This window comes from Myodes glareolus, chromosome 14 (genome assembly GCF_982192425.1).
Source record: "Myodes glareolus chromosome 14, mMyoGla1.1, whole genome shotgun sequence".
Classification (NCBI taxonomy): domain Eukaryota; kingdom Metazoa; phylum Chordata; class Mammalia; order Rodentia; family Cricetidae; genus Myodes; species Myodes glareolus.
In genome coordinates, this window is record NC_142039.1 from 50,391,751 (window position 1) to 50,413,623 (window position 21,873).

General features: G+C 44.1%; 1 protein-coding gene across 2 annotated transcripts in view; it reads right to left on the reverse strand.

Moving 5' to 3' along the window:
• The window catches only part of LOC125397756 (serpin B6), a 77,157-nt gene that overhangs the window by 15,812 nt on the left and 39,472 nt on the right, over positions 1-21,873 (reverse strand). Inside the window, exon 1 of one of the 2 annotated variants that reach the window (XM_087896522.1) lies at positions 769-907. The exons of the other annotated variant lie outside the window; for it this stretch is intronic. The gene's annotated coding sequence lies outside the window, so the exon portion shown is untranslated. Of the gene's footprint in view, positions 1-768; positions 908-21,873 lie in introns of those variants that run through there. 2 annotated transcript variants of the gene reach the window in all.

Below are 21,873 nucleotides of genomic sequence, written 5' to 3' on the forward strand. Positions count from 1 at the left end.
GGAAAGAGCAGGTCAGTGGTTCGGTGGCAGAGCAATTGCTCAGCAAAGCAAGACTGGGTCCGTCAACAAAACAAGAGGAAGGGAGGAAAAACCTAACTCACATGCCAATTTCATCTAGCACAGAAAATCCGTCAAAACTTTGCTCATGGCCTTCCTCCTAGCCCGACAGACATTAAATATCTCAACAGTTCTTCTGGCGTGAGCTTAATGAAAAAAAGTTTCAAAGATCTGGAATGTTTTCTCCTAAGTTTCTGTTTGAAATTCTCCCCCAGCACTGAGGATTTGTAGGAACTTCCTAGCACAGCTGGGGCGTCGCCCCTGGAGCACCCATGCACACTGGACAGGAAAGAGTGGGTCAGAGCACCCAGCCCTTGGCCTCGTTCCGAACCCCTCCACCCCCCACCCCCACACTAGATCCCAACGCCCTTCGCAGTGTGTCAACAGCCTGCGTCTCTGGGGTCTCCAGAATTATTAGTGACCGAGGGACATGAGTGGTCACCTGCAGCCTGGGACCCCGACACAACAGCCGGCCCGGCTCCGAGTTGCCCCCATCCTGCGCCAGCTGCCTTCTCTAAGGACGCTGGAGGATCTGGTCCTGGCCGCCGATGGCACCAACCGGCCAGGACCAGAAGGCTACTAACCCAGCTACGTCACGGGCCTCTCAGGCCACTATGCAGCAGAGGGAACCCGAGCTGGGACCACAGGACTCTAGAGTTACGCTACACCCGCCCGCGTTCCGCGCCACAGCTAGCCCACAGCAGAGCATACCCGGGACTCTCGGTTCCTGGTCGGTAGTGAGCAGAGCGGAGACTAGGAGGAGCCAGCCGCGCCCGGGGCCTCAAATACCTGAGGGGCGGGGGAAGCGGGCGGAGTCTGGAGCCCTGGCCACAGCCCTTAGCCAAGAGCAGAGCCAGGTGAGACACTGAAGCCCTACAACCTAGCCCATTCTCTGGCTCCTGGCCAGCTGCCTTTGATCTTTCTAGTACTTTCCTGAAGCTTTGGCTAATTCAAGGCTATAGGAAAGCAGTGATGTTAACCAAACTCTGGTTGGAGTCTCTGGGTGGTTTCCTACAGCCTGTTTATTGTGCCTTTGTAGACCGCTTGTCAGCCTTAGTGACACCAGAAGTATACCAGCATTTGGTGGATGGACATAAATGTGACAGAGCAGGACAGACGTTTAAAGTGAGGTGGAAAAGACTTTACTGAGGTGAAGGCAGAGTGCCTGTCCTGCAGGCACAGAAACAGAGGGAGAAGCGGTCAGTGCCCGTGTCCCAAGACTCCACTACTCCATTCTGGAGAAGTCAGTCTTGAAAGCACTGATATTTTGTATAGATGAAAATGAAAACCCTGTCTGCCATCTTGCATTCCTTTAAGGAAGCAGACTGAGCTAATGGGGAGAATGCTGGTCAGGTTTTAAACCTTTAAGGAAAGGTCAGCTCTAAAACATCAGATTCTTTGCTGTCTCCTTTGCCCTTACCCTAAACCTAGGGTTCCCACCAATGACCATGTTCATACTTACAGTGGCTATTTCTGTGGGGGCTGTCCTAATTTATAGATTGTTAACCAGCAACCTTGGCCCCTCTACCTAGACTATGTTGGTAGAAAACTAGGAGGCTACCCCACTGTAAAGTTTTATGTTTGAAGTACTGAAAAAAGCAAAGGAATTCTCAGAACATCTTACTATCCTTCATTCATTTCACTTTGGTTTTGAGAGGGGTTTTTTGCTTGTTTTTGATTTTAGATAATTGTGTGTGTATACTGTGTCTAATATGGGGTCGTATACATGATCTCAGTGCCTTCAAAGGCAAGAAGACAGCATGATGATCCCTGGGACTGGAGTTGTGAGCTGGGAACTGGACTCTGATCCTCTGGAGGAGCAGCACTTGCTTTTCGTCCTTAGATATCTCTCCAGCCCCTCCACTTCAGGTTTTTATTCCAATTTATCATTCCAGCATGTCCTATGCAAAAATACTGTGTGTATATATGATGAATGTGGATATATTAAAATTCTACATAGAACTGTAATTTTCCCTTTCCTAAAAAGACTAACATTCTGTGATCAATAATTCTGTATGGTGTGTGTCTGTGTGTGTGTGTGTGTGTGTGTGTGTGTGTATGTACTGGGCATATGTGTTTGTGTGTGTATGTGTGTGCATGTGCTGGGTATATCTGTATGTTGTGTGTGCGTGTGCTGAGTATATGAGTGTATGTATATTATGTGGGTGCTGGGTATGTGTTATTGTGCATGTATGTATGTTTGTTTGGGTGTTATATAGCTCCCTCCATATGAAACAGAGATCTTCCTTATTCTTTTCCCCAGCTATACAGTATTCCTTTGTGTGCATGTGACTGATTCCTACGATTTTAGGTTTTTAAATATGCTACATGTAGTGGGGGCAGGAGTACATGCACCTGAAGCCAGCAGAAGCCTTTGGTTCCACTCGCAGCCTCATTACCGTACCGTGGTTCTGGCTATCTGTTTACTTCACTGTCAAGTCTGTGGGCCAAGGAGTTCTGTAGGTCACCACAGCAGCTCTGCTTCCAGATGCCCAGTAGTCACGTCACAGCAGAGAATGCCTCCACGACGCCTGGAGGATGAGCTCTCATTAGTAAACTCCCTGAAGGAAATGTTCCCAGATCCTCCCAGAAAGATCCCTCAACACGAGGTTGCTCAATGCACGTTTGTCACATTTTATGGAGTGGATTCCTCTGGACTTATAATGAGAGACATGGTGACAGTCAAACGGAGCCAGTTTAGAAGTACACAGCAGTGAACTCCTCCAACAGGTAAGTAATGCTAGTGCTAATGTGACCGAGGCCTGGGATTCAGTTGTCTACTGTGTCCACATTGGGCACCACTAGAGATGACATTAGGAACCATCTGCTCTCTCTTTAGCTAATTCCCGAGGGGCAGGAGTGGGTGGGTTCTGGGAGTCTTCCCACCCTATCCCCTCCCGCCAGTAACTGGACCCAGAGTTTCTGTATGCTAAACCCACACTCTGTCGCTGATCTCCCTCTCCCACTCAGCTCCCTGTTTTTTAAAAAAAAATAAAGCCTGGCAAAGCAATCTCTAGAGCCTGATGGAGAATATAAAGGTTAGTTTCCCACCACTCATAGGTCTTCTCTAGTTTCTCCTCCTTTCCCTCTTCTCTTCCTCATTTATTGAAGAACTAACTGTGCTTATCTCTGGTAGAGAACCTTAGCCCTGTGGACCCTGAATGGTCCAGGAAATGGAAGAAAAATGAGCAGGAGGGTATCAGTGACTCATCAGTTTCCTGGGTTTCTTACTTTTCCAAGGGGGTTTTCAGAGACTGAGTCTCCACTCATAGCAAGTGTCCAGGCACTGGAAGCACCTACATATTAGTGTAGGTGGCAGACAGATGGATAGATGAAGACAAGGTCACTGTGCGAGGACGGAGAAATACAGAAGGCAAGGAAGGGGATGTCACTCAGTGATAGGAGTTGTCCAGCACATGTAAGATCTAAGTTTCAATCATTTGCAACAGAGAAAGAGAGACAGAGAGAGAGAGAGACAGAAAGACAGAGAGAAAGAGACAGAAAGAGACCACAATAAAATACATCAACACAAGTTCAAACAAAAACTCCAGGTACAAGACTAAAAGAAGAGTATGGAGAAGACCAAGCGGGATCTCTTCTGGCATCCTGCCTAGAACCTGGTACTACGATAGCTACTCAGCATGGAGGAAGAAAGCTTCCAGATCAGTACCAGCTTGATTTCTTCAAGCTGTGTAACCAAACTGTGCGGTACTTCAGTAATAGGATCTTTCCATTGAGTTGTGGTGAGCAACCAGGAGGAAAGACAATAGCATGTATTATTTAAGCGTCTCTAGGGCCTTCTTACCTAGCAACTCCACATACTCCAAAGTATCTCAAACCTAGTATTAGCTTTTTGTTTGATAATCTTTGGTCTCTGGGGGCAGAAAGAATGTAAAAGCCAGAGTTCAGAGGACTGCTATAACCCAGAGTCTTCTGGACACAGCAGTGTCATTGTATCCATGAACTCAGCTGATCTACCTATACAAGAAAGAGCTAGTCAGCATTCCAGCATGGATGAGAAAAGAGCTCAAGAGGAACACTGGCAGCTGACGGCTTCTAGGAGAGGTAGAGTCAGGGGTGTTGCACCTGGAAATCTGCCTATGAGCCAAAGGGCAACCCTATATCCTGGTCTACATGAGTAGCACTAAGTGGGCCCAGTGGGTTATCTTTAAAAGAAAGAAAGGAAGAAAGAGATAGAGGAGGAAATGAAGTTGGGAAGAGGGGGGAATTTCCAGTCAAAGTTGGGGGCGGGGAACATGATCAAAGATACATTATACACATCTATGAAATTTTCAAAGAATAAATTTTAAAATTTAAAATTCTATTCTCAGCACCTTTACAAGGCAAACAGCAAACGGAGTGGGAGTCAGGCATGGGAAGAGATGAAGAGACAGCAAAAAGCCCAAGAAGCAGCTTGAGGAACTATAGAGAAACAACCAACCACAGCTGATCACAACCACAGCGGGCTTTAGTATCATTTGCCTTTTGAATTGTGACAATCAGAAACAGCGAGCAAACTACTAGGAAATATAGAAATTGTCTGACAAAGAAAGAAAGAAAGAAAGAAAGAAAGAAAGGAAGGAAGGAAGGAAGGAAGGAAGGAAGGAAGGAAGAAAGAAAACCAAAATTGAAAAATGGCTTGCTCAATAGCACAATAGTGGTACTGCTTTTCTTTGTTTTTAACATTTTGCTTTGTTTTGTGTTTAATCAGCCTCTTATTCAATGGCTCAGATGACATTTGCACCACACAGCTCAACACAGTAACCTAGCACCTGGAAGACAGTACCCAGAATAGGCAGGGCCATGAAGTCTGCTGGTTCCACTGTGCCAGAAACCTGGAAGATGGCTATGACCTGAGTCACCATTATCTCTTTACTGTTGAAAGTATATACTCTTGCATTTAAAACTTAAATTTTGAGAATCTTGTTACTCTGGATTTTTTTTTAAAGAACACACAGTTGTAAGAGTTCAAGGACTCTAAACCAAACCTGCACAAGTCCTCCTGCTTCTCTTGCATTTTCTTACATTTTAGCAAAACCATTCATTTAGAGGTTATATATCCACACTTTTTAAAATTAGTCTACAACTAGCTTTGCATGTTTTTTGTTTGGTTGGTAGTTTGGTTATAGTTTTAAACAGTCTTCCACTCATTCTGTCTGGAAGTCACTATGTATTTCAAGCAGACCTCTGTCTCATAACAATATTACTGCCAGCCTTTCAGATGCTGGGATTACTGGTGTGAACTACATCCCCAGTGTAGAGAGTACTGCCTGTGGACCATAAGGCACTCTGCAGTCAGAATGTCCACACGAGATATGCCTCTCAAATATCCTTGGCTTACTCACACAAACATTCCTAATACTATGCTAATATAAAAGAGAAGCAGACATCTCACCAAGCAGGCAACAGTTGATTGGACAGAAAATGCTTCTAGAGGGTTCCACTGGGGAGTCTCCTCCAGTGAGGATGCTTCAGAATCTTGCAGGCTTGACCCACATTCACAGTAAAGTCCTTCAGTTGTGGCAGGCTGGGAGGATGGCACTAGTGCAGGTTGCAGGGGGGTCCTTGAGACTGTGAGCCAATGGCTAGCACTGACAAGTGGACTGTGAGCCCAGCAACAGTGCTGGAAGTTCAACAGTCACTGAAGCAACAGTCATGCACAGTCTCAAGTCCTCTTGCTGATGAGTATCAACACGGGTGCTAGAGCAGTCTAGAGACCATTCCCAAAGCTTCAATTTTTATATCATTTCATTCAGTAGTAGCTTTGTGCGATCAGGGCCCACGTGGGGCTGTTTCATCGGCTGGTTCTTGGTTAGGCTTGCATCTGACCTGCATGGAGGCTAGCCTGGGACTTGCTTCTGAGGACTCGCTCTTAACTGAGCTGCCTGGTGGCAAACTTAGGCATCACATTTTAAGTCACATAAGATGGTTTTAACTATGTTCCTAACCCTCAGCTAGTTGTCTTTTCTGGGACAGGGTCTTGATGTCTCAGACTGGCCTCAAAATAGCAATCCTCCTGTCTTAGCCACCCAAGTACTATAATTACAGACATGTATCAATTATGCCCATCGAACGCTGCTGAAGATAAAACAAGTGTGACATGGCAGGGACAAGCATGAGATACATTAACAAGCAAGAGACAGATGATCTAGGAGTGAGTTCATCAAAAACAGAAAGTAGAATTAGTGTCTTTTAGATATGTTGAAGTACAGCTACTGTGAGCAGGGCAATAGAGAAAACTTCACAGAGGCCTTCTAATGGGATCTTTTTCTTGGTGGGCTGGTGGCAGGGGGAAGTGTCTCTATGAAAGCTTTCAATATGACAGTGCCCTGATTCTTTAGTCTGGGTGGAACACTAATGAGGAGTTTGGGTCTAACTGTTTAGGCAGACATCTATTATTTTGCTGAGGAATGTATTTTACAGAGTTGGTTGTCTCTTTGGGGGATTGGTTGTTTAGGCAGGGCAAGCATGGGCTCCTAGGGAGCCAAACCTCTGAGGGGGTCGACCTACTCTTTCAAGGGTGTAATTCTCTAAAGTGGTGTCAAGCTGCCCTAGGACAGACTGCAGGAATAGTTTGTTCAGGTTAATTGCTTTTCATCTGTTCAGAGGCAGCAGTGGCCTTGCTCTAAGGTAAAAGTAGTCCTGTGTTAAAGCTAGAATAACTCAGCACATACATCTTTCCCAGAACAACATTGGCATTATACTGTAAGGGTCAGGCTCTAACAAGATAACAGCTGCCTGGGTTAGTTTCTGGAACTTGACAGCAATGCTTCCTCCCTCCCTCCTCTCCTCTCTCCCTTTCTTCTTTTGTTCATCTCTTTCTCAATTCTCCTCTTTATCTCTACCCCCTCCCTCCTCCATATCTCTTTTTCCTTTGCCACACCTAGTATTGAACCTAAAGCAGGTTCTAGGCAAGCTACTGTGCCATTGAACTACATCCCCACCCTTTTTCTTTTTAGACAAGGTCTCACCGAGCTGCCCAGACTAGCCTTGAATCTACTTTATTGTCCAGGTAAGCCTTAAACTTGTGATCTTCCTGATCCAACCCCCTGAGTTCCTGAAATTTATAAGCTTAAATCATAATGGCATATTCATTTTATTCTAAACATGTATGTGTAGTGTGTGTCATTGTGTGATAGTATGTCATGTTTGTGCAAGTGCCTGTGGAGGCCAGAAGAGGGTGTGTGATGCCCTGAAGATAGAATTACAGGATGTAGTGAGTCATATGAAGTGGACATTGGGGACAGAAGCCAGGCCCTCTGCAAGAGCAGTAAGCACTCCTGAATGCTGAGCCGCCATCTCTCCAGTCCCAACCATCCATTTCTTCTGTAAACACTGGCACTTCACTTCATACTTCCTGTAGGAGACTTTTGGCTCCAGGGGCCAGAAAACTCTGTCCTAAACCATGCTAACACTACCATTTTCTGAACGTCATCCCACAAAGAGCTCTGAACATAGAGTACCCAGGTAAAAAGCCCTGTCACTCTTCTACAGTCATTCTTATTTTTGACTTGGTCAATCCTACATCCCTATTCCACAAGATCCCAAATCACCTCAGCAAGGCAGACTTCAGCCTGGAGACTCTCTGTCCATGCTCAGCCACTCTGAAAACAAACCCTCCATTACTAAATTCTCGATGATCAGCTTTCTGAATGGCCTGATTCTCTGACTTGCTTCTCTGTTTTTCTTTTTCCATAGCAAAAGAAGCTCATGTTATCTACCCCAGTATCACTGGGTAATCTGTTTTAGAACAAAAATAGAGGATTGCCCTGTGCTAGACAGGGTGCAGGTACACAGTCAACTGGCGAGGAGGTCTCAGATCATTACTGAAAGGAGGTTCATGAGGATGCCAGGAAGACTGCTTCCTCAAGTGCCAAGTCACAGACTGGTATGGGACAATGGTCTGTATTCTGTCAATTATATTTTAAATAAATGCTGATTGGCCAATAGCCAGGCAGGAAGTATAGGCGGGACAACTAGGTAGGAAGTAGAGGCAGGACAACAAGAACAGGAGAATTCTGGGAAGAGGAAACCTTAGTTGGCAGTTCTGTCCCAGCCACAGAAGAAGCAATATGTGACTGCCTCGCCAAATAAGGTACTGAGCCACGTGGCTAACATAAGTTACAATGGGCTAATATAAGTTATAAGAGTTAATAAGAAGCCTGAGCTAATGGGCCAAACAGTTTATAGTTAATGTAGACCTCTGTGTGACTTCTTTGGGACTTAACGACTACGGGAACCAGGCAGGACAGAAAACTCAGACAACAACAGACACCAAGTGTGTTTGACCACAGAAGTCACTGACCAAGGATTCATTACAAGGAAACTCTCAGTATACACACACACACACACACACACACACACACACACACACACACGCACGCACAGTAAGACAACACAATAAAAAAATTAATAGCAGTAAGCCTGTAGTGAGCAGGGCCTGAAGATTATGAGGCTGATTTCAGCCAGCTTGTGGGTGGCACCAAGGCACTCTAACACTGGGAAACTGGAAAAAAGGAGCTAAATTTTGGGCTTGCATTATAGCCAGGTGGTCTCAGAGACCTGGACGATAACCTCCCTGATCAAACAGAATGCTCTCCTTGAATATTATTCTAGTTTTATTTATGTGACAAAACACCCTGACAAACAACAACTTAGGGAGAAAGGAGATTTATTTCAGCTTACAGTTCCAGAGCACAGTGCATCATGATGGGAAAATCAAGGCAGGAACTTCAAACAGCTTGTCATATCACATCCATAGTGGAGAACAGAGAGAAACAATTGTGCTCTGCACAGCTTCTCTACTCTTAACAGTTCAGGAACTCTTGCTTAGGAAATTGTGCCACCCAAAGTGGGCAGGGTCTTCTCACATCAACTCACTTAACTGAGACTATCCCTCACAGACATGCCCACAGGCCAATCCAATGGAGACAAAACATCATGGATACACTCTTTCCAGGTGATTCTAGACTGTGTCAACCTGACAATTGCAGCTAACCATCACAAAACCACATTAGAATGTCATACAATAGGATAAATTACACAATGCTACCTTGGGGATTCTAGAATGAAAGTGAACGCCGTATGAAACATATATGCCATTTATTATTCCTCCTTGGTGAAGTGGCTAAAACGTTTTTATTTTTTAAAAATTTGTTACCCTATATTCTTTATTCTTTTTCAATTAATTATTTTTAAAAATGATCTTTTCTCATTTTACATACCTATCTCAGTTCTCACTCCCTCCTCTCCTCCTGCTCACCCCACCTACCCCTCAACCCTTCCCCCATCCACTCCTCAAAGAGGGTAAGGATTCCCATGAAGAGTCAACAAACTTTCAGGCAGAACCAAGGTCCTCCCAAGGTATCTCTCCAAAAAGAATGGGTTCCAAAAAGCCAGTTCAAGCACTAGGAATAAATCCTGGGTCCACTACAAGTAGCCCCAAAGACTGCCCAAGCCATACAACTGTCACCCACATTCAGAGGGCCTATTTTGGTCCTATACAGGTTCCTCTATCAGTCCAGAGTCAGGGAGTGCCCACTAGCTCAGGTCAATTGTTTCTGTGGGTATCCCCAACACGATCTTGACCCCATTCCTCATATTATTGCTCTTCCCTCTCTTCAGCTGGACTCCAGAAGCATGGATCCCTGCTTAGCTGTGAATCTCTGCCTTTACTTCCATCAGTTGCTTATTGAAGGTTCTATGACGACAATTAAGGTAGTCATCAAACTGATTACAGGGAAAGGCCAGTTCAGGAACCCTTTCTGCTATTGCTTAGTGTCTTAGCTGGATTCATCCTTGTGGATTCCTGGGAATTTCCCTGGTGCCAGGTTTCATACTAGCACCATAATGGCTCCTACAATCAAGATATCTCTTTTCTTGCCCTCCCTCTCTGTCCTTCACCCATCTTGACCATCCTGTTCTCTCAGGTTCTCCTCTTTCCTTCCCTTTTTCCCTCCCCCTCTCCTTCTACCCTCTCTTCTCCCCTGTCCCCACGCTCCCAATTTTCTCAGGAAATCTTGTCTATTTCCCCTTCCCAGGGGGATTAATGTATGACTTTCTTGGGGTTCTCCTTGCTACCTAGTTTCTCTGGGGTCAAGGACTATAGGCTGATTATCATTTGCTTTACATCTAATATCCATTTATGAGTGAATACATACCATGTTTGTCTTTCTGGATCTGAGTTAACTCATTCAGGATGTTTTTTTTTTCTAGTTCCATCCATTTGCATGCAAGTTTCAAGATGTCATTGGTTTTTACTGCTGAGTAGTACTCTATTGTGTAAATGTATCACATTTTCTTTATCCATTCTTTGGTTGAGGGGGATCTAGGTTGTTTCCAGGTTCTAGCTATTACAAATAATGTTGCTATAAACACAGTCAAGCAAATGTCCTTATGATATGAGTATACATCCTTTGGGTATATGCCAAAGAATGGTATTGCTGGGTCTTCATTCTTTTTAACAAAGACAGAAATCTCCCCTTTACATTGCCTACTTGTCTTAGTCTTTATTATTGTTGTTGTTACCATGACTGAGTACTACATACAATATATCTTTATTAAGAACAAAAACTTAATTAGTTTGTGATTCTAGAAGATAGAAGGTTCAAGAATGAGGGACTGTATGTTAGTGAGGGTCTTCTTGTTGGTGTGAACTCTGCAAAGTCCTGATGAGGTACCGGGCTCAACACTGTGAATAGGATGCATACAAAAGGCATGGATAAATGGGCTTTATAAAAGACCTGTTCAAGATAGCTAGCCACAAGATGGTGGCATACATGGCATACATCTTTAATCCCAGCCCTCAGGAGGCAGAGACAGGTATATCTCTGTGAGTTTGAGGCTACACTGATCTACAGAGTTGCAGGACATCCAGGGTTACACAGAGAACCCCTGTCTTGAAAAATAAGGTGGGCAAGAAAGACAGGCCATTGCCCAATTAATCCTTTAGTACATGAATGAATTGGCTCACTTATAGCAAAGTTCTCATGACCTAATCATTCCATAAAGACCCCTACTTCCTATAATACCTCAAATGAGGGGTTGGCTTCAGCATGAGTTTTGTTGGGGACAGACAAAGCATAGCACCACCCCATCCTGAACCAAAGAACCCCAGCCTCTTGGGAGAAAGGTATCTGTTTGTTGAGTTAAAGGAGAAAGCGATTGGGTAGAACAGAACTCTATTGTCTGGCTATCACTGCAGCATTCCCCGGACTTTCTCTCCAAAAAGACACAGTGCCCCTTCCGTTTTCCCAGGCCATTAACGTGTCTAAACACAATATTAGACCTTAACAAGGATAGGGGTATTTCCTAGCCTCTGAGATAAGTATATAATGTCATAGTCAAAGTCCTTTAGAACATTTACAATCCTATTCTTTGGCTAGTTTGATATTTGGTCATCGGCTTTGATGACTTTATTATATGGACTACCTAGAATTGGGAAAATTGCTACATGTGGCATAATTGCTTTATTTGTTCCACAGACTTATTTTACTTACTGAATGGGCCAGGAGCCACTTGGAGACAGTCTCTGGCCTCAGTACAGACGTGCAAACAGATGAAATATGGTGAGGTATGAGCAGTATCAGCGCTGAATATGAGGGGCAAGAACAAGGAGAAGCAGAACAATAAGTTTGCCTTTAGGGATATGGCCCAAAAAAGGTGTCAGAGTCCTTAACACTAGAACTGAGAACTGAGGAATGAGGAATGAGGATGGGCTGAGGAAATGACCCAGAGGAGGAAATATACCAGCTGCTTTTGATCCTAAAGCTTATCACATCAACAAAAAGCAAGCTAGAGAGTTAGGCATACCAGTGAACCCCTTTAATCCCAGCACTCAGGAGGCAGAGGCAGGCAGATCTCTATGAGTTCTAGGACGCCTGGTCTACATAGTGAGTTCCAGGACAGCCAAGGCTATGTAGAGAGACCTTGTCTCAACTAAAAGAAAAAAACGGAAAGAAAGGAAGGGAGAAAGAGAGAAAGGAAGAAAGGAAAAGAAAAAATGAAAAGCAAACTAGAACACTCAGCAGCAGAATTGGGCTAGGAAAGTGTGCACAGCAGTGCAGAAGACTGGCAGGAGTGGGAACAAGACAGGGGGCAATGCTGCCATCTATAGGATAAAAGGAGTTAAGAGGAGAACCATAGTAATGAGCCTTTTCTACTTACAAAAGAGGGCAGCCAGCCTCGTGGCTTGTGGACCAGGTGGGTAAGGAAGGAGGACTCTAGCATGACTCCAGGTGTCTGACTTGGTCCAACAGGTGAATGGCTGTGACAAACAAGGTGGGAAAATAGAAAAGTGAGTAAATCTTTAAAAATTGTATTATTAAGGGGGAGGGGCTTATGTTACCATGTGTGTGCAGAGTTTAGAAGACAGATCTGTGAAGTTGGTTCTCCTTCTCCTCCTTTAGACAGGTTTGGGAGTTGTCAGGATTTCAGAGCAAATGCTTTAGCCAGCTAAGCCATCTCTGCAGTCCTTGCTTATTTGTTTCAGTGCTGGAGACAGAACTAAGTTCTCCTGAATGTTAGGCAAACATTCTATCACTGAGCTATAGGCCCAGTCCTCCTTTTACTTTTTACTTTGAGACAATGTAAATTAAATTACTCAGGCTGGCCTTAAATTAGCCCAGGATAGACTCAAATTCCTTCTGCTTCCCACAGGAAAATAAGCCTGTACTACCAGATCCAGAATCAGTTTCAGCTTTGAGATGGATTGAGTTTCCATGGGAAGTTCAGGAGAGGCCTAGGCACCAAGTGTCAGTGTGACTGTCCAGGACCTACAGCTTGAAGTTACACGCCTCAGTGAGGTTTTCCCAGGGAGGGAAAGATGAATGACAACACACAGGGTGAATAGAGAGAAAAGTGCCAAAAGCCAGCCAGGAGAGCACAGAGGGGCCCGAAAAAGACAAAGGAATAAGTTATTAAGGACAAAACAGAGGGGCTAGTTCCAAACAAGGACCTGAGTGGTTTGGGGCCATGGAGAATCTCTGTTGACAGAGTGGGTGTCCGGAGTTGAGTGCAGTGACCTCCAAATGGAAGAGGAAGGGGTGGGGCAGTTTGGTTTTCTTGGAAAATAGTGAGGAAGCAGATGTGTGAGCAGATTTTATGGGGTGATAAATGAATAAATGGATGGGAAATAGAGTCAGATGCTAAGATTCTCTATGAATAGGCCCAAAGCACCAGGGCTGGGGAACAGGGAAGAAAGCAGGGTGAGGCTGGTGTAGTCTGGCCTAGAGCAGGAATGCCCTGGCTGGGCTTTCTGGGCAAGTGTTGAATCTGTTGGCACTGTAGGGAAGCTGTGACCTCTGTGGAAAGCAGTATAGTGAGATGAGGTCAGGATGGCAGTGTCCCTAGACACCCAGAAAAAGTGACTGGTGAGTCAGAGACAAATCGTGATGAATCAACAAGAATTCGCCTGCTCAGAAAAGAGCCAGGACAAGAACAGTAATGATTCCAGATCCCCGAAGGAATATGGCATATGGGTGATAGGGAGAGGCCTTTCATTTCCTGGATCTAAGGTCACCCAAGCCTAGCCTTGTATTGTCCAAGAGTGGCAGCAACTAGGGCAAACTTCAGGTCCCTTGGCTCCACCCACTCCTGGAGTGCCCCATCCTCCCAGTTGTCCCTGAGCCCAGCTAGAGGGATGTCCCAACTTGCTGCAGCCAGAGTGTGAAACCCATGACCAGGACCCACTCACTGCATCCTAGGCAGAAGTTCTCACATACCAGCACAACCATGCACTCAAGGGCCGGCGTGCCTGGGATGGGCATGTTCTAGAGGCGAATGGGGGATGAAGTCACATACTTGGGAGAGTTGAGACCTCAGAGGCCAGGAATTCCGAGAAGAGGGTAGAAGTGAGGGTGGACAAGGGAGGAGGGAGAGGACAGGGGCTGAGGTAGGCCTGGGACTCAATGGGCTGTGACTCAGGGTAATTTGTTCAGGACCTCGCTGAAGGTTTGTGGCCTGGACTGCTGAGAGAAGCATCCCCAACTGAACCTTGTGAGGCCCAGGCTGGGAAGGGGTCAGGGTGGGGTGGTAAGAAAAGGTCAAGTGACAACTTAACCTAAGATGACTATCTGTCAGGCCACAGGGTGTGGTTTACATTGTGTTCCTGGCTCAGCAACTAAGGAACCTAACCAAATATAATCTGCTGGTGCAGCAATATGCACACACAGTCACTCTCACTGGGCAGTGTATCTAGTCTGTACTGGCAGAGTCCTGAAGCCTTGTTTTCTGTTGTCATTCCAATGTTCATTAGTTGTCAACCAGGTTCATTAGTTATTTAAGCCCTTCACTCAACATTAGAATATTTTTATAGTTTTTACATAACACAGACTGAGTTGGAGATGTATGTCAGTTGGAAGACTGCTTACTTTCCTTGCACTGAACCCTGACTTTGATCCTACAAAACCTGGGGAAGTATACAAGCCTGCAATCCCAGCGCTCACTCTGGTAGAGGGAATAGGATCTAAAATTCAAGGTCACCTTCCATTACCTACGGAGTTCAAGGCCAACCAGGACTATATGAGACACTGTTTCTCTCATAAGTAAATACATAAAATAACAAAACTACAACTAATCTAACGTTAAGTGTGAATCCTTAAAAAACAAAACAAAACAAAACAAAACAAAAATACTCTGCATTCTGGAAGGTCTTGCTGCTCACTTACTTTAAAATTCTGTTCTCAAAGTGAGCCAAATAGAGTAAAGTTTTACTGTTCAACTGGTAAAACAGAACTCAAATCTACAGGTTTTTCTTTCTGTGCCTGCTGGGTGTCAGGCTATGGATAGCAATCTGATGGTGTAGGGGTAAACTATTTACCAAATCAGAATTGATATGAGATTTAATAAATAATGTGTATTACAGGAGAAACAAAAACACAGAAAGAAAATTCTCAGAGAGAATCTCCCTCCTGAGATGGAAAAGGTTCTTTAATCAGGGAAGTCATCTGGTCTGAGTTCATGGTCCATTTGTGTTATGTCATATCTGGATAGACAGGAAGCGTCCATACCACTATCCTGATATGTAACACATTTGCAGCAGCATTTGTCCTCCCTAAGTCTGGCCTCTTGGGTGAGGCTCCATGGATCATTAGGAGGATCCCACGAAGGAAAGTCACCACAAGTTAGTGGATCCGGGTTGAAGCAGCCAGGTTCTGACTATTGAAGGGTGAGGTGTGCTTTTAGTTTGGCCTTTTAGTGGCCACAGTTTTCACCTGACAGATCAGCAAGGCCAAATCACTGACACTAGATCAAGATCTTCTTTCTTCAGGGCTTGCTTCAGAGTTGAGAAGGGATGTTGGGCACCTGATTGACATCATTGGTCCATCATAGGGATGTAGGACCTTGAGGCATGGAAGGTTTGAGTGGCATTTTGAAGAGAGGAAAGGGTGGTTATTATAGGCTGCACTGTGAATGGGTTCAGGGAGGTGAGGCAAGCACTGGAGTTGACAGTAATAGGTGATATTTTAAAACCATCTGGGACTTAATGGTCTAAAATTCAGAAGCTATCAATCACATTAGAAGATTAAGAAAGCAAGGGCCAAAGAAGAGAAGAATTATGCCAGCAGGTAGATCTAGGTGTGGCATTAACCAGGAGAGCCAGGCCCTATGCCCTTCCATAGAATCCAGTTTTCAGAGGCTACCCCTCTTCAATAACATTTGGCTTTTGAACTTTTAACTACATAGTGTACTATTTCCATTTGACTGACCCAGACAAAGCATGGAGTTTCAGTAAGGTAAGTAAGTCTTTGGGCTGCCACACTTGGGAGACCAATAGCCGCAAGACTATACCTCCAACTGGTGAGCAAGGAGATGTAAGGAAACAAAACATATGTTTAGATTCAGTTAAGAGAGTTCACTCCAGGAGGGTTCACTGGAAATGTATAAAAAGGGATACAGGTGATTGGGTTCATTTGAATAAAGAAGTGGGATGATTGCTAGAGTCCCTTATGAGTTAAAGGAAGTCAAAGGCAGCAAGGGAACGTGCTGCATGAGCAGATCATAGATGTATCTGAGAAGGTGGTAAAGAGAGGTGACAGTGAGCAGGACTAGGAGGGTCCTAACAGCTAAAGGCAGGGTAAGAGGTGTGTAACAGTCAGCAGAGCTAGCAGAGAGTGCAAGAGTGGGGGTGAGGAGAAACCCTGAGCAGAGTGGGAGTGGGGCAGCGGAAGAGCGACAGGAGAAAGACGCACCAAGGTTAACACGTGAAAGAATCCCGTGGGCAGAGAGAGACTGGAGGGGCTGCTTCGCCTGGACTTCATACTCAAGAAAAGGACAACATACAAATGTAAGACAGGTGGGGACTACCTGAATGACCTCACAGGACTCATGACTCGACACTCTTGGGGGTTCCGCTCACTAGCACAGTCACATTTTCTGGAGTGTTTTTTCTTTCTTAAACTATCCCTCTTTCTGTTTCTGGCAATGTCTCTGATCTAATTCTTTGCTGCAGTACACAAAAAAACTGGATACTTGAGCATATGGCCTGGGATTCAGATTCATGCCTATAGCACCTGGTGAGCCAGCCAGGAGAGAGAGATAAACACATGATGCTGCTCAATTTTCCTGTCTCTCTTAACAAGGGCCCCCATGTTTGTTTACTCCTTCTTTCCTTGATCAACTGGAAATGATGGGCAGATTTCCACAGGAGATTGAACATGGCTTTGAGAAATCAGATTCAATTTCCCCTTTTCCTTTCCCTAGCTGTAGGTACCCCATGGCCCCAAGAGTATGCCTGATCTTCTGTCTCTCCCTGTTGGGAGATAAGTCCAGGCAAAGAAGTATGCATTGGCCAAGGACAGCTGCCAAGACCACCCTTAAAATTCAAAATCAGGGCTGAGAGATGATGATTCAGCAGTTAAGAACACTTGCTCTTCTTGCAGGGGGTCTGGGTTTGATTCCCAGTGCCCACATGGCAGTTCACAGTTGTCTGTAGTTCCAGTTCCAGGGAATTTGTCACATTCTTTTGGCTACCTCTGGCTCAAGGCATGTACATGGTACACATGCATGTATGCAAAAACATTCATATATATATGATAAAATAAATCCAAAATACTGACTTGCACGTTTAGCCTCTTTTAGTAGATTAAACTACTCATTTAGATGACTTAAACATGCACCTTCAAGGTGAAAATCAATTTATCAGTATTTATGTTTCAAATCATAACATTACTCCAAATAAAGCTAAGATCATGGCAAGCTCAAATTTAGGCCAACAATTGTATGTATTTCAACACATTGGCTAAGCACAGCCCTATGAACACGGTAAGTCTGTTTTTCAATCTGGAACCAGAACTTGAAAACAAATTTCAAGATTTCTAGGAAAATAATGAACATTTTAATATATTTTCAACTCCATTTTCAGTCCACAAAAATAAACCAATTTTCAAGCAGAATGCACAAAGATGCAATTAGACATTAGACCTAAGAAAAAGCTTGGTTAAATCTCTTTTTACTTATTTATTTGTTTGTTTGTTTGTTTGTTTATTATGTATACAATATTCTGTCTGTGTGGGCACCAGACCCCATTACAGATGGTTGTGAGCCACCATGTGGTTGCTGGGAATTGAACTCAGAACCTTTGGAAGAGCAGGCAATGCTCTTAACCTCTGAGCCATTTCTCCAGCCCTTGGTTAAATCTCTTTACTCAGCTTTTCTAGATCTTTCTTCTCTCGACACGATTATCCCTCCATTCCCAATCATAATCTATTCATGTCATTGCTTGTTGAGCAAGTTTTTTTTTTGGTTTGTTTTTTTTTTTTTTGGTGTTATCTATCTATCTATCTCTGAGATAAGGTTTCTTTGTGTATCACTGGCTGTTCTGGAACTAACTCTGCAGGCTGGCGTTGAACGCATAGATCAGCTTACTTTTGGCCTCCATAGCTCTGGTATTAAAGGCATATGCCACCACCACATGGCTGAGCAAGTATTTTTGAGAATGAAGTATATCTAGTAAAATTAGAACCAAAATGCCTGGCAAGCACCTGTGAACTCAGACAGAACCACACATATTATACTTCCGCCAAAGCAGATAGCTGTTGATGCACTAGATCCAAGTGCAATGTCAACAGTCAAATAGGTTGTCGCCCTCCTTGTCTCCATGTTTTAGTCACATTAAAAATAGTCTTGTGAGTCTAGCCTTTAACAGAGGAGTCAAATATATTCTGTAACAAAAACAATAAAAAATAGTCTTGAAAAATGAACTTTTATTTCTTACATGTGCTCACTATGTGACAGAGAGTTGAAAACCTTGGACCTACTTAGTTATTTTATTTTTGAGACAGGTTTCTTTGTGTAGTCCTGGCTCCCTTTAACACACTCTGTAGACAAGGTGTAGCCTCGAACTCAAAGATCAGCCTGCCTTGGCCTCCCAAGTGCTGGAATTTAAGGCATGCTCCACCATACTCAGCTCTGCTTGGAGATTTTAAGACAGGCATGAACAGAAACGGCATGATGAGGACTGTTATGTGAGGACTTTTTCCTTCTCTGCAATGGCGGAAATGTGTAGCTTTTTTATTTGTATATTTAATGTATGGCTCAAAGACAAGTCCTCCTCCATCCAGTGTGGGACAGAGAAATCAAAAGATTGGACAGCCGGGCCTTAGTATGAAATCACCACTAGATGGAGCTCTAGGGTTTCCTTAGATCGACAGAGCCCGACATGAACTGGGTTTCTTTTCTCTCAGTCCTCTCCCAGCTTGGCCCTTTCAGCTGGCTCTTGAGGTCACCAAACACATATATTAAAGCAGTCAAAGGATTCTAGGGCTCCTGAATCTAGTTTCTAAACTTTTTGCCCAGTATCCGGAGGGGTTTGGCTCATAAATGCTCCAATCAAGAACAGCTTGGTACCCTCAGACACTCAGGATCCAGATATGTGTATTTGGGTGTGGTAACAGCTAACCTAGATTGAAAGACAGCAGGGTTTTCAGTGACTTAACTTAGTAAAATTACGGAGTTTTATAATGACTTTTTCCACTCTATCCAAGAGACAGACAGTTATATCGTTTTGGTTAGATCTTCCCTGATCATTTCTTTATGTAAGTGGCCTGGTAAGACCAGCAGGGTTCCATGTCGGGCTAGACACTGGAGCTAGCCAGGCTCTGAGAAATTCAGCCTCATCAGCCCAGGCTCACATTGAAGATCAGACATGCATGCAACAAGCAGTTGAGGGGATATAGATATTCTGCCAGGTCAAATCAAAGTGTGCCCTTGGAATCATAGTTAAATCAGCCTAGTTTGGGTTGTTTGGGACAGTTCAAAATAGGCAAGAAGACATGTATCAAATGGTGCCACATAGTGAAGGAAATGATATCTACTGCAGAAGAGGTGATGCCTTAATCTAACTTTAAAGGAACCCTTTACAAACAAAACTGAGAGAGGGTCTCACCCTCTCGAAAAAAGCAAAATGTTAGCTACCTGTAGGTCTCTTGGATCAGGAAGTCTGGATCAGAGTGGGGGTGGGGGTGGGGGGGCTGTCACAGAAGGCAGAGACAACCTTTATCAATCACATACTCAGCTTGTTACTGGAGTTCTCAAGGTCAAAGCCCATGACCAGCAACTCTAACCAGCTAGGCTCAGCCATCCATCTTCAACAGACCACTGAAGAGGTAAGCAATAGTGCAAAGCAGAAAATGGAGATTTAGTCTACTACGAATAGAAACAAAGAGGTTGGTGTAGGAGGTCCTTCTTTCTATGTGTTGCTTGTATTGGTTAATGAATAAAGAAACTGCCTTGGTCTGACAGGCCAGAACTTAGTTAGGTGGAGAAGACAGAACTGAATTTTGGATGGAAGAAAGCAGAGTCAGGGAGAAGCCATGGATCCTCTGCCTGAGAGGGACGCTGGTTAAAATCTTTCCTAGTAAGCCACTACCACGTGGTGATATACAGATTAATAGAAATGGGTTAAATTAAGATATAAGACTTAGCCAATAAGAAACTAGAGCTAATGGGCCAAGCATTGTTTTAATGAATACAATTTGGGTGTGGTTATTTTGGGGCTAAGCTAGCAGGGCGGCTGGGATAAACAAGCAGCTTTTCCCTACAACAAGAGGTCCATTTAACTAGGCAGCATTTTCCAGAGGAACAGAACCCATAGTTATAATGGGATTTATTTCATTGGTTTGCACAACAGAACCTGTCATCCAAAGATTGTTGTCTATACTCTGAGAACCCAGTAGCTGTTCAGTCCGTGAGGCTAGTTACCTCAACAGTCCCAAGATGACACTGAGAGCCTCGGAAATCCCTGGAGAATCTTGGGATGTCAGTTAGGGATAAGCGCACTGAAGCAAGTACCACTGCCTTTTCCTTGGACCTCTTTACTTCTGGGGTGCTGTGGAAAGTGACACCCAGTCTGAGGAGGAGTCTTCTCCCCTCATTTAATTCTTCCTGGAAATGTCCTCCAAGATCTGTTCAGAGGTGTCTTTCAGTTGATTCCAGAGCCAAGCAAACTGGCAATCAAGATTAACCATCCTATGGCTCAGCAGGTAAGAACACTGGCAACTTTTCCAGAGGACCAGGTTCGATTCTCAGCAACCACATGACATAAATTTGCAGCTCCAGTTCCAGGGGATCTTCTGGCCTCTGCTTGCACCAGCCACACATATGATGTCCCTACGTACACGTAGGATAAACACTCACACATAAAAAAATAAATACTTAAATCAGAATCACATTATCCATTGACCCCTTAAATCTATCTTTGGGGTACTGATGTAAGGTCAGAGTTAGGGGGTGTCATTTAATTATTTTTTAGGCATTTTAGAGATAGTTTTACTATCTAAACCTGGCTGGATTTCTGCGGAAGCATGAGGACCTGAGTTTGATCTCTAGCACAAGTAAACGCTGGCATTCTGGTGGCACACTTTTAATCCCAGGACGGGGGAGGGGTGGGACAGAATAGCACTAGCCTAGCAGAGGTCAATGCATTCCAAGTTCATTGTTCATTAAGAAACCCTTCTCAAATAATAATGTGGGGCATGATTGAAGAAGACACTCAACATTGACCTCTGGCTGTATGTGAACATGCACCTGCACTCACACACAAAAGAAGAAAAGAATATTCCTAAAAACAAAAACAAAGTTAACTGTTAATTGATCCTTGTCCACTCTGAGCACATAGCTCTGGCAGGCCTTGCCCTTCTCCCCAATTCCCTCTGCCTTGCTAGAACCTGTTAGATTACTCCTCCCGCCCCCCCCCCCCCCCGCCCAGTATATTCCCTTATTTGGGCACTTCCTCCTCCTGAGGCTGATTACGAAGGTCCACATATTAAAGTACTGAAGTACAGCAATTGGCAGCCCACTTTGCCTCACCTAATTTACACACCCAATTAAAATTAAATACCCTGCCCTCTGTCCCTCTGGGGCAAACAAATCTCCTTTGTTCTGAGAACTTGATCTTGGGGGTCCTGAGCTGATACTTCTTTCAGAATGCAGGAAATTAACAGTTAACTGTTGAACTTGGGTCCAAAGAAAAACTGGTTATCCAAGGATTTAACTTTAGCCAGAACTAATAAAAATATTAAATAATTAAAATGTTAATTTTCAATTTTCTTCCTGATGGAAAGATTTGTGCCTGGTTCTGCTAAATATTAATGTGGGAAGTGGCAAATATCTGCCACATTAAAATGTTAATCCTGGAAACCAAGACTAAAAATTCCTTTAGATTATTGCTATGTTTTTTATGGTTATAAAATTAAAATAGGTATGTCCTCAACATCTTTGTTTCTCTGTGTTCTCTATGTTTGGATCCAGTGAAACCCAAATGGCTCAGAAGAGCCCCAGAAGACTACAACTCATGTCAGCCTTTGTCATCATATAGCA